Here is a 12,030-nt window from a genome sequence, read left to right on the forward strand (position 1 = left end):
ACCACAGATGTCAATCTTATTACTTGCTACAACATGGATGAATTTCAAATACATTGTAATCCCTGGGGGAAGTCAGTCACAAAAACTCATGTGCTCTATGACTCCGCTTGTATTTGGTTCTCAGACTGGTAAAATTCATAAAGGTAAGAATCTGAATGGTGGTTGCTGCAGGCAGCTATCGTTTAGTAGCCACTGTAATTGTATGCTGAGGCATTTTGCCTGTGATCTCAGTTTGCAGTTGTGCCAGGAGGATTCTTTAGATTTGGGCGGGTCGTTTAGTCTCACCTTGTAGGTGGTATGACTCCTGTTAGACTCCTTTCCCCCTGTACTTTAGTATTTTCAGTGATATGCTAGCTGGTGATTGCCTCCTCCCCTTGGTCAGTATGGACAGTGCTAGAGTGGACACAGGTGAAGGTGACTCTGGGAAACTGTGCTTTCGAGTCTCTTGGATCCAGATCAAAACATGAGATTGTATGATGCTTCTGCTTTATACAGACTATCCGCACTGTCTTCCATGGTGGCTGCACCCACGGAGGCTGCACAAGGACTCCAGTTTCCCTGCAACTCCAGCACCTACTTTTTTCAGAGCTTTGATGGTGGCTGTGTAAAGGGCAGGCTTGATGTGAATGCCCTACTGTGGATTTGGTCGGCATTTTTCCAGTTATTAATGGTGAGAGGTTTTGAAGAAATGCCTATCTAATTCTTTAGCCAAATAATTAAGCTGTTTTGCTGTCGGTTGGACTTTCTATGTGCTAGGCAAACCCCACTATGTCTGTGAGTGACAGACACACTATCCTCTTTGTTAGATTGCTGTTCCACAGAGTTGGTTGTTTCCTTTGCTGTGGAAAAAGTTCTTCAATTTGATGTAGCCCAGTCATCTGTCTTTATTTAGCTGTCTGCACTTTTGGTATCGTACCTAAAACTTCCATTTCCAAAACCAGTGTCCTGTTTCCTTCAAGGTGTCTAGGCAGCTTCAGGTCTTGCATTTGGTCTTTATCCATCCTGACCCGTCATTTACACCTCGTAAAGTCTGGGATCGCAACTCATTCTTCTGCATGAAGAGGTCCAGGTTTCCAGACACCACAGGGTGAAGAGATTGCTTACCTCAAGGCAAAACAGAAAATGCTGGATCACACATTAAAACAATTTCAGATTGTGAGGCAGGATCCAAGCAGGAGACTTTTGTAAATTTCACTTTAAAAAATAAATCTGGGGCTGGAGAGATGGCTCAGAGGTTAAGAACACTCACTGTTCTTCCAGAGGTCCTGAGTTCAATTCCCAGCAACCATATGGTGGCTCAAAACCATCTATAGTAAGATCTGGTGTGAATGCAGAATGTTGTAGAAGTAATAATAAATAAATCTTTAAAAAATAAATAAATCTGGTGGAGCTGAAGATATGACTCTGTGGCAGAACACTTGCCCTGGGTTTGATCAGCATCATGGAAACATGAAAGATATAATAGTGAAGGTGAGAAATCAGCTAGCACAGGGTGTTTACTGAGTTCCCCATGGATATCACAGCACACAACAGTGGCTCCAGCAGTTTGTGCATTCTTGTTACCCATATCCAGTCTTCACATACATGTTATTTGAAAATAACACACTTCTATCCCTCTTATGTAGTACAAAGCAGCTGTAGCACCATACATCAGTCAGCTGTGAAGGGTTTGTGCATATGATTTTGTCTCTGGAGATAAACTTGTACACACGTGCTACAAGTAGGTGTGCTTAACTCGGAAGGTTTGATTTACTTTATGGTTTTTCAATAAGCAAACAAAATTGCTTTCATGCATGTACTTTGCACACAAGAAGGAGGGAGATGAGTTTCACCTCTAGAGAAGACAATGCTTGAGCCTGTGCCTGTGTTTGGTATGGGGTATTTTTTTTTAACATTATTTATTTGTGTGCACACATCTGGTTGTGGTGTGGGTGCCTGCCATGGTCAATGTGCAGAAACCAGAGTGCAGCTTCAGGTATCAGTTTTCTCTTTCCCCACTGTGGGCCCCGGGATCAAACTCAGGTCACCAAACTTGGTGGCAAGTACCTTTAGCTGCTGAGCCATCTCACTGGCCACAGTGCATCTCTTTACAGACAGTTCTGGAGGCGATGTTTTTCCCAGGCATGCTGCTTTTAGGCCACACACTCCTTCCCCTGGGTTAAGAAAGCAGGAACCAGTGAGTAGGGCTGACTAAGGCAGTTTGCAGTAATTACTTTCTTATTTCTTTTAGCTGTTCTCATTTCAATGCCCTGAAATCATCCCACTACACTTCTCTTGGCTCAGTTTTGCATCAGTGTGTCCTCTCCTGTCACTGACATTTTAATTCTTGAACCAAAGGATTTCGTGTGGTCTACCTAAGTCTTTCTCTAAGGAGCTGATTGATATTTGTATGTAGGCAGGGTCCATCCAACACCATTTGTTGAGTACCAAACCACTTTAACACAGAATTGCGGGGTTTGGGGCACGTGGGAGACTGTCACACAGTTACATGCATGTGGAGGCCACAGCAGGACATCTGGTATCCTCTGTCATCTCTGACTTACTCCCACCACAGTCTCTCCATGAACCTGGAGCTTACCACTTCTCAGATCGGCTGGTGGCTAGCGAGATCCTCATGTTTCCCACCCCACCCCCATTCCTAGTGTTGGGCCATAGTTGGCTTCTCATAGTTCTGAGGATCCAAACTCAATCCTCATGCTTGCACTGCAAGCTCTCACCCACGGAGCCATCTTCCCATTCTTAACAAAGCAATTTTAGTCTAGATTCCATTTGTTTTTTCTATCTAGTTGAATGGGATCCAAACATACTTCCACAGAAATTATTTCAGGTGCTGTCTTATTTTGGGTTGCTAATTGCTGTGATGAAACACCATGACCAAAAACAAGTTGGAGAGGAAAGTGTTTATTTGGCTTACACTTCCATGTCATGGTCTATCACTGAAGGAAGTCAGGTCAGGAACTCAAACGGGGCAAAAACCTGAAGGCAGAAGCTGACACAGAGGCCAAGGAGGAGTGCTGCTTACTGGTTTGCTCCCCACGGCTTGCTCAGCCAGCTTTCTTATAGAACCCAGGACCACCAGCCCAGGGATGATACCACCCACAGAGGGCTGGGTCCTCCCCATCAATCATTAATTATGAAAATGTCCTATAGGCTCGCCTACAGACCTATTTTATGGAAACTGTAATGGCTGGCTTTATGTCAGCTTGACACAAGCTAGAGTCACCAGGCAAGAAGGAGCCTTGACTAAGAAAATATGTCTAATAAGATCTGGCAGTAATTCATAATTAGTGATCAATGGAGAAAAACCCACAGGCGGTGTCATCCTTTGCTGGGCTGGTGGGCTTACTTCTATAAGAAATCAGGCTGAACAGGCCACAAGGAATCAAGCCAGTAAGCAACACCCCTCCTTGGTTTCTGCGTCAGCTTCTGCCTCCAGGTTTTTGCCCTGTTTGAGTTCCTGAGTGACTTTCTTCAGTGATAAACCCTTTCCTTCCCAGCTTGCTTTTGGTCTTGGTGTTTTGTTGCAGCAATCGAACCTAACTAAGGCAGGGGTGTTTTCTTAATTGAGGTTCCCTTCTCTCAGATGACTTTAGCGTGTGTCAAATTGACATAAAACCATCCAGCACGTGTACATACTCTTTGTCAACCTATTATTCTACTTAAAGTCTGAAGAGAGTTTTAAGGTGTTAAGGAAGAAAAACACATGCAGCCTGTGGGGTGAGTGACCTGTGAGACCAGGACTACGGTCCTGGAGCAAGAGTGAGGTCAAGATGTGTCCAAACTCTGGAAAATTTCAGCCTGGGACTGGCAGGAGTAAGGACCACTCCCTCCCTCTTCTGGGCCTGCATGATCAGGTGCACACAGCCTTGCGACCCCCACCTCTGCCACCCTTGAGGGAGTCGCACAGCCTGGTGGCCAGGTTTCCGGTTAAAACTTCCTATTTTCTTACGAGGACTTGTCCAGCTAGCACCTGGGATTCCTCTCCATGCAAATGAAACGTTTCCAGCTCTAACCAATGACGTACACTCACCCTCAAAACTCCTACCTTCTTCCCCAAGATTTATACAGCCTTTATTCCCTTGAATAAAGAAGAGCCATTTCACTCTGTCTCAGAGAAGGCTTTCCTTCCCCCTCCCTGGCACTCACCTCTGAATCAAGGTCCTGTTAATCCACCTGCCCAGCTAAGCTTCTTTGCTTCCAATCCAGCATCTGTGCATGGCAGCAATCTTGCCATTTGGTTTTGGTTTTGAGTCAGGCTCCCACTCTGTAGTTCTGCTGGGCCTAGTGGAACTCACTTTGCAGACCAGGCTGCCCTTGAACTTGCAACAGTTCTGCTTCTGTCTCCAGATGCTGGAATTTTGGGTATCAGTCACTAACCTGGCTCAGAGCGCAGCCTTGGAGAGCAAGTTTCACTGCTATGTTTGTGGCACAAACAAGTACAGTGCTAGTAGCAGTGACAGGGTGACAGTCAGGTGACAGTCCACAGCCCTGAGACTGTGCTTGGCTGAAGTGGGAGGGCTCCCATGTGTTCTGGTCATTTCGGAGTGCAGACAAGTGGGCTTCACCGGCAGTTTATTTCATGTTCGTGGTCACCTGCCAAGTATGCCACAGAGACCTAATCTCTCTGTGATGTGAAATGAAAACAAATTAACTGCCGATATCCAAACCAGGTAAGAATGGTTGGCTAACAACTCTTCTCATTTTGCTTACATCCCAGCCACAGACAGCCTTACTAATCAAATCTGATGCTTCTCCTGTGTCAGCCCCAGAAGTGCCCAGCTTCTGTGGAGATTTCCATCGAGACTCTAATGGCCCTACCAGGAACTACTAAATGTGCCAGAAAGCTGGGTCTCTTAGGATGTTGGAAATGTCCCCAATCTAAAAACAGAACTACACTGTAAAAATGTGTCCTGTTTGTGTTTTATATGTTTTCTACTTTTAAGTTAATTAATTATTTAGTTACTCCCTTATCATATTGGTGATGGAAGCCAGAGCCACATATGTTAAGCAAACCCTTTACTACCAAGCTACACCTTTGTCCTAAAACTTTCTGTCTTGTTTTTTTTCATTATTTTCATTTGCTTATTTATTTATTGTTTTTATTATTTGATTTTTTTTTTCAAGACAGAGTCTCACTATGTAGTTCTGGCTGTCCTGGAACTCACTAAGCAGACCAGGATAGCCTTAAACTCAGAGGAATCCACCTGCCTCTGCCTCCCAAGAGCTGGGATAAAAGCTACCATGCCTAACTGCTTATTATTTCAATAGAGAATTTTAAACCACTATTTTACCACTTCACCCTAAGGACTTGGAGTGCATCTCTAAGATCTTATAATTTGTTTTAAACTATATAACTCCAATGTTATCTTATTCTAAACAAAAACTGATATGTAGCATGTGTTTGTCTTTGCATTGCATCCCCCAGAACTAGAGTCATAGCCTGACATGGGTCCTAGGAACTTTTAACCACTTAACTAAACAGAACTGACATGGAGATGCCAGGCTTAGTGATACATGCTTGCAATCACAGCACTAGGGAGATTATGAGTTCAAAGGTTTGCCTGAGCTGTATAGTGAATGTATGTATGTATGTATGTATGTATGTATGTATGTATGTATGTATGCCTCTTTTTCTCTCTTTCAACATACAGACACACACACACACCCCAGAAATGAAAAAATATTTAGGGTTTGTTTTTGTGGTTGGCTTTGTTGTCTTGTTACTGTTTTGCTTTACCATATGTCAGTTATACGTCAATTTATAAAGGGACAGAAAAGACAGGCAAAGCCAAGCTGGAAAGTTTGGGAGTGGAGGAGTATCCAGAAAGGAAATGGGAGGGTAGATTCTCAAGATGGAGAAGATCCAGGTTCACCCCCCTGGCTCTAATGAGTTCTCTGAGGCTGTTGCCTCTCTAAGGTAAGGCTCTCTCTCTTCAGACAAGAGTCTGGCTCTTGCTTGAGGTTGTTTGAGATGTCAAGAGAACAGAAAACAACTTGCTTGGCCCAGTAACCTAATGTGTAGAAGGGCTCAGTAAATGCCTATTATTATTGTTGTTTTTATTAACTATAATGTACCCTTTGTTGTTTCAAATGAAAATTCAAATGAATTTGTAAGCAGCATTCCCAATGGATGTCTTCCCTGAGGCTCAATCCTAGAAACCAGAGCCTTCTGGGGATCCGTCTGCACACCCTCGCCGTCCACTTCCTCGCTCCTTCCCCATACACCGGACTGTTGAGCTTGGTGTCTGCGCTCTGGCTATGGAGGCTGAGCTGGGGCAGGGGCACAACTGCAGGTGCTACCCTGGGCATCGGGCACTTTCCCGCCAGCAGCTGAGGGAGAGACACTGCCTACCACATGCTCAGGCCTCAGTGCCGAGCAGGCGCCTCCTTAGCTCCTGTCATGAGGGCAGAGACCTAAGCCTCCCCTGAGCCTTGTCTAGCTTCAGGTCCCACCAGGGGTCTTTGGGGGAGCTAGCCTGACCTCTTTATTCCTCAGTGTTACATGATCAAACTAAAGAAAGTAACAGCGCCCACCTCACTGGTGTTATTATGAGAACCAGATGTGTTCCTTATACATAGAGTATTGGTAGCACACACTGCTTGCATATTCACTCTGGTTCACTGAGTGCCATAGCTGAAAATGGTTGTTACAGTGTGACTTTAAAGACTCTGGAAACAAAAGCACTAATGGGAGCCAGCCAGAGAGCAGCAGACTGATGAGAATGTTCCTGACACGCTGTGTGTCATACCTGTTGGTAAGAAACTTCCATTGGGAACAGGTCACATTGGAAGAGCAGTTAAACTTTGCTGGATAGTGTAACAATGGAATAGGACCCTGTCTTAGTCTGTGTTCTATTGCTGTGATGAGACATGACCAAGGCAACTCTTTTAAAGGAAAGCATTTAATTGGGGCTTGCTTACATTTTCAGAGCTTTAGTCCATTTTCACCATGGCAGGGAGGCAGAGAGCTGAAGAAGTAGCTGAGAGCTCAACATCCAGATCTGCAGACAGCTGGAGAGAGAGACACTGGGCCTGGCTTGAGCTTCTGAAACCTCAAAGCCCACCCCCAGTGACACACTTCCTCCAGCAAGGCCACACCTCCTAAACCTTTTCAAGAAGCTCTACTCTCTGATGATTAAGCATTCAAATATATGAGCCTATGAGGGCCATTTTTATTCACACAACACAGACCCTTCCAAGAAAAGAATGAACATGAGGGATTTAACAAAGAGATCAACCTAATGTCACTGCATGTTAATTCATTTAAAGGGACCTGATTTCCTCTGTTTGCACAGTGAAATCAGTCAGCCACTAGATTATTAAGTAGGTACTGTTTGTGAAAATTCTCAAAGCAGACTTACGTCCACTTGACCACTGCCCCATAAATATTCATCTGTTTCTCATGCAAGAATATGCACCCACACAGCCGCGCTGAGGAAGGCAGAGACCATGCTTCCCTAGGTAAAAATAAAAAAATAAAAAAAGAGGATTCCTTTCCATTTGCTTACTATTCCCACACAATAATGACAACTGGGATGTATGAATGCAAATAAAATGCCAGAGGAAGGCCCTGACTATGAGCTGAGAATTGGGTGGACTCTTACAAAGCTAAGTAATAGCAAGATCCGTGCACTGCAGATATAGTTAAATAATATGCAAATGATTTTTTTGCACAGAGTTTCAGAAATCTAGATATGGTACTTTAACTTGTGAATATTTCAAATAGTTATCAGTCAGCTTGTTGGGGGGGGATCAGGATTTTCTTTCGCATCCTTCTGCAACCTCAAAGTCACCCCCACCTCCTCCCAGAAGACTCACCTCCCAGCCATGCCCTTTCCTGCTTCTAAACTTTATACCTTTTGTTTCTCTTCTGCAATGTCTTCACCATTTTCTCTGCCAGAACAACCATGGTCCCTATTTCAGGTGTCTTAACTGTTGGCCTCTCTTCTCTAACTCCCTTACCTCAGGCAGAAGGAGACATTGGTCTTCTGAACTCCCTCACACTTTCACAGACATTTCTGGGCTCTTACTAGGGTGCTTACTGGGGAACTCAGCATTGCTTCTGCTTCTGAGCATGAGTGGTGTTAGAGGTCCTGTGGAGCTCAGTAAGCCCATGTTCAATGCTGAGAAAAGAGCAGTGTATGAAACTACAGCAGAGAATGTTTTAGAAAGGCAGAAATGAAAAGGAAAGAAGTCTAAAGAACACGCTGCTCAGAGCCATGGACTAAATTGTATTTCCTCGACACTGAAATGCTGAAATTCTCAAAGAGAGTCCCTTGAAATGCGGCTGTGTTTGATGCATTGTTTCTTAAAGAGGCAATTAAATTAAACTGCTCCTGGGTAGGTTCTGTCCACTCTAACTAGTGTTTATGAAATGAGATTGGCGTACGTTCATAATGTACTCAGAGGGACAGCACTAAAGACACAGGAAAAGATGGCTACCAACAAGCCAAGGACCGCAGTAATGACAGAAGCAGCATTACTGATGCTTTGGTGGTAGAGTTGAGCCTTTCAGACTATGAGAAATAGATTTCTGTTGTTTAGGCTTTGATATTTGATATCACAAATTTATTCTTTAGAAGTAGTTCCCAGCAATACAAATAGAAGAAAGGAAGAAATAAAATTGTCTTTTTTAGCAAATGATATGATTTTACACATTAAAGACCCTAAAAACTCTACCAGGAAACTCTTACAACTGATAGACTTTCAGTAAAGTATCAATGTACAAAATTAACACAGAAAAAAAACTATGAGTCTTTCTATATACAAATGACAAATGGGCCAGGCGGTGGTGGTGCTCACCTTTAATCCCAGCACTCGGGAGGCAGAGGCAAAAGAATCTGTGAGTTTGAGGCCAGCCTGGTCTCCAGAGCAAGTTCCAGGACAGCCAAGATAGAGAAACCCTGTCTCAAAAAATAAAAACAACAAACAACAAACAAAAGTCTTAGGATAACTCTAACCAAGCAAATGAAAGGTGAAAGACTTGTGCAATAAATAAATTCTTCAAGACACTGAAGAAGACACCAGAAGATGGAAAGATCTGCCATGCTCGTGGATAAGTAGGATTAGTAAATTGAAAATTGGTAATTAGTAAATTAGTAAATTGGCCATCCCACAAAAGCAGCCTACAGATTCAATCCCAGGAAAATTCCAAAATCCAACACAATTCTTCACAGAAATTGAAAGGACAATTTTCAACTTCACATGAAAACACACACACACACACACACACACACACACACACACACACACACACACTAGCTAAAACAATCCTGAATAATGAAAGAATTGCTGGAGGTATCACAACTTGCAACCTCAAATTGTACTACAGAGCTATAATAATTTAAACAGCATGGTATTTGCACAAAATATACACATTGATCAATTAAATTGAATTGAAGACCCTTACATAAACAGACACCTAATTTTTTATTTAAATAAAAAGCCAGAAATATACCTGGGGGCGGGGGGAGAAAACGTTTTCAACAAATTGTGCTGGTCAAACTGGATGGCTGCAAATAGAAGAATGCAAATAGATTCATGTTTATCATTCTGTATAAAACTCAACTTCAAATAGCTCAAAGACCTCAGCATATGTCCAGATACCCTAAATCTAACAGGATAAAACAAAGGGGATAGTCTTAAACTCAATGGTACAGGAAAAGACTTTTTGATCAAGACGCCAATAGCACAAGCACTAAGACCAACAATTAATAAAGTGGGACCTCATGAAACTGAAAGACTTCTGCCCAGCAAAGGACACTGCCACTTAGACAAAGCAGCAGCCTACAAAATAGAGAAAAAAAAAAAAAAAACCTTCACTAAGTATATATCTGGTATAGGGTTGATGTCTACAATATATTAAGAATTAAAAAAAATTGAACAAGAAAACAAATGACCCAATGAAAAGTAGGGTGCAGACTAAATGTAGGATTCTCAAAAGATGCACCACAAATTGCTGAGAAACACTAAAGAAATGTTCTACATCCTGATTCAACAGGGAAGTGCTAATCAAAACTACTTTAAAATTCCATCTCATATCAGTCAGAATAGCCAAGAGCAATAGAACAAATGACTGCTCAAGCTGAAAAAGATGTGGAGAAAAGGGAACACTGGCTATTGCTAATTTAGAGCACAAGTTTGTGCAGCCTCTATGAAAATCAGTGTGCTAGTTCCTCGGGAAACTGGGATCAGTCTACCTCAAGATCCAGCTAACCCACTGTTGAGCACTCTGTATCCTACTCCAGAGATATTTTTTTCATCCCTGTTTAGATGCTATATTCCTAACAGCCAGAACTGGGAGCAGATGTGTATCAGTAGATGCATGACTAGTGAAAGTGTTACACAGTAATATATTCAGCTGTTAAAAAAAATAAAATTATAAAATTTCCAGGTAAATGGATATAGCTAGGAAAAAATCTGAGTGAGGTAACTCCGACCCAAAAAGACAAATACAGTATGTAGTCTATTATATATGGATGTTGGCTTTTAAGCATTTGCTATGCATGCTACGATCCATATAACCACAGTTAGGTATAGAGTAAGGAACTGAGGGGAGAGAAGGGTCTCTCAAGGAAAGGTAAGTAGATAGATAGTTGTGGGGAGACAGGAGAGAGACTGGAATGGGAGGGAGAGGGATGAGGGATGAGAGAAGGGGGCACGGGGAAGGACAACTAACTAAGGGACATGTGGGGAATCATATAAAAACCTACAGTAAGAAATTCTTAAAATTTATCCATATATGAAAGAAATGTAAATGGAATCACCAAATAACAGGAAAGACAATACCCTGATTAACATCTTTTGCCTCCAAAAGAAACTTCAGGACTAGGAATGGCTTACATCTAATTGAGTTGTTGGACAAAAGGGCACAACGGAAGTCCCCAAACAGCCCAAACAATTGCCAAGAATTTTGGTTTTTCTGCACTAACTGATGGTAAGGTTCTATTGCCGAAGATAACACCTACATTTTCTCATTGAATATGAAGAAGTCACGCTTGTGCCTAAATAGAGCCTTCACCCCTATTGACTAGTATTCACGGTACTGGGATGTATTCTACACTTTACCAGCGGGAAAAGGTAACCACCACACCACTCTGAGATCTACAATGGTAGCCTGCCTGCATGGCACACTGATTTAATAGTGGCACAAATTAAATTAAATTAAATTAAAGGAGTAACCAATCAATATCTGATTGGATTTAAGGTTTACTCCAAGAGATGAAACCCATGCCTGACACTGCTAGAGTGGCCAAGAGACCGGTTAGGCCATGAGCCTAGGGAAAACACACACACACACACATACACAGCAAGAAAATGATTTCTTATGACATTTTGTTATAGCATAGATCAGTGTCTCACTCAGTCATCATTGGAGAAGTTCCTATCTGCCATAGCTGGGAATTAAAACAGTGACCCACTACTGGACAATGTGCAGAGAGTAAGAGTCTTTGGAAATTCTTAGTCATGAATGAGATATTTTTATCAAACCCCGGCCCTCAGGGCTTGGAGAACTCTCTGGAAGAGGAGGCAGAATGACTTTAAGAGCCAGAGAGGATGTGTGCAAACAGCCAAGCAAACAACGTCTTCTAGACGCAACAGGACTGCCGTGCACCAAGACACAGGGACCAGGGTAGCATGCACAGGTCTATTCCAGATGACGTCCCAGTGCAGAGGAGCAAGGAGCCATCTCCAACTGACAATCATTTGCAAAGGAAAAAATTAGTTTTCTCCAACAGTCTCACTGGGTATAAAAACCACACTTAAGGGTAGGCCTGATGCCCCACAGTAGTGGCCAACACGAAATGAACTCAGTGGTGTTTCCATCTCATAATGCTTTGTTTGGACCTTTTAAAAAATCATATGGGTCTTTTGCTTGTATATCATGGTTTCTAATTTCATGTATTTTATGGGTTTTGCTCTGTGAGCAGGTGTGTGTGTGTGTGTGTGTGTGTGTGTGTGTGTGTGTGTGTTACTTGTGTAGTTTCCTTTCTTCCTCTCTCTTTTAAATTCTGATTGGTTGTTTTCTTT

Source organism: Psammomys obesus, unplaced genomic scaffold, assembly GCF_907164565.1.
Source record: "Psammomys obesus unplaced genomic scaffold, mPsaObe1.curated_primary_1811, whole genome shotgun sequence".
NCBI classification, from domain to species: Eukaryota; Metazoa; Chordata; class Mammalia; order Rodentia; family Muridae; genus Psammomys; species Psammomys obesus.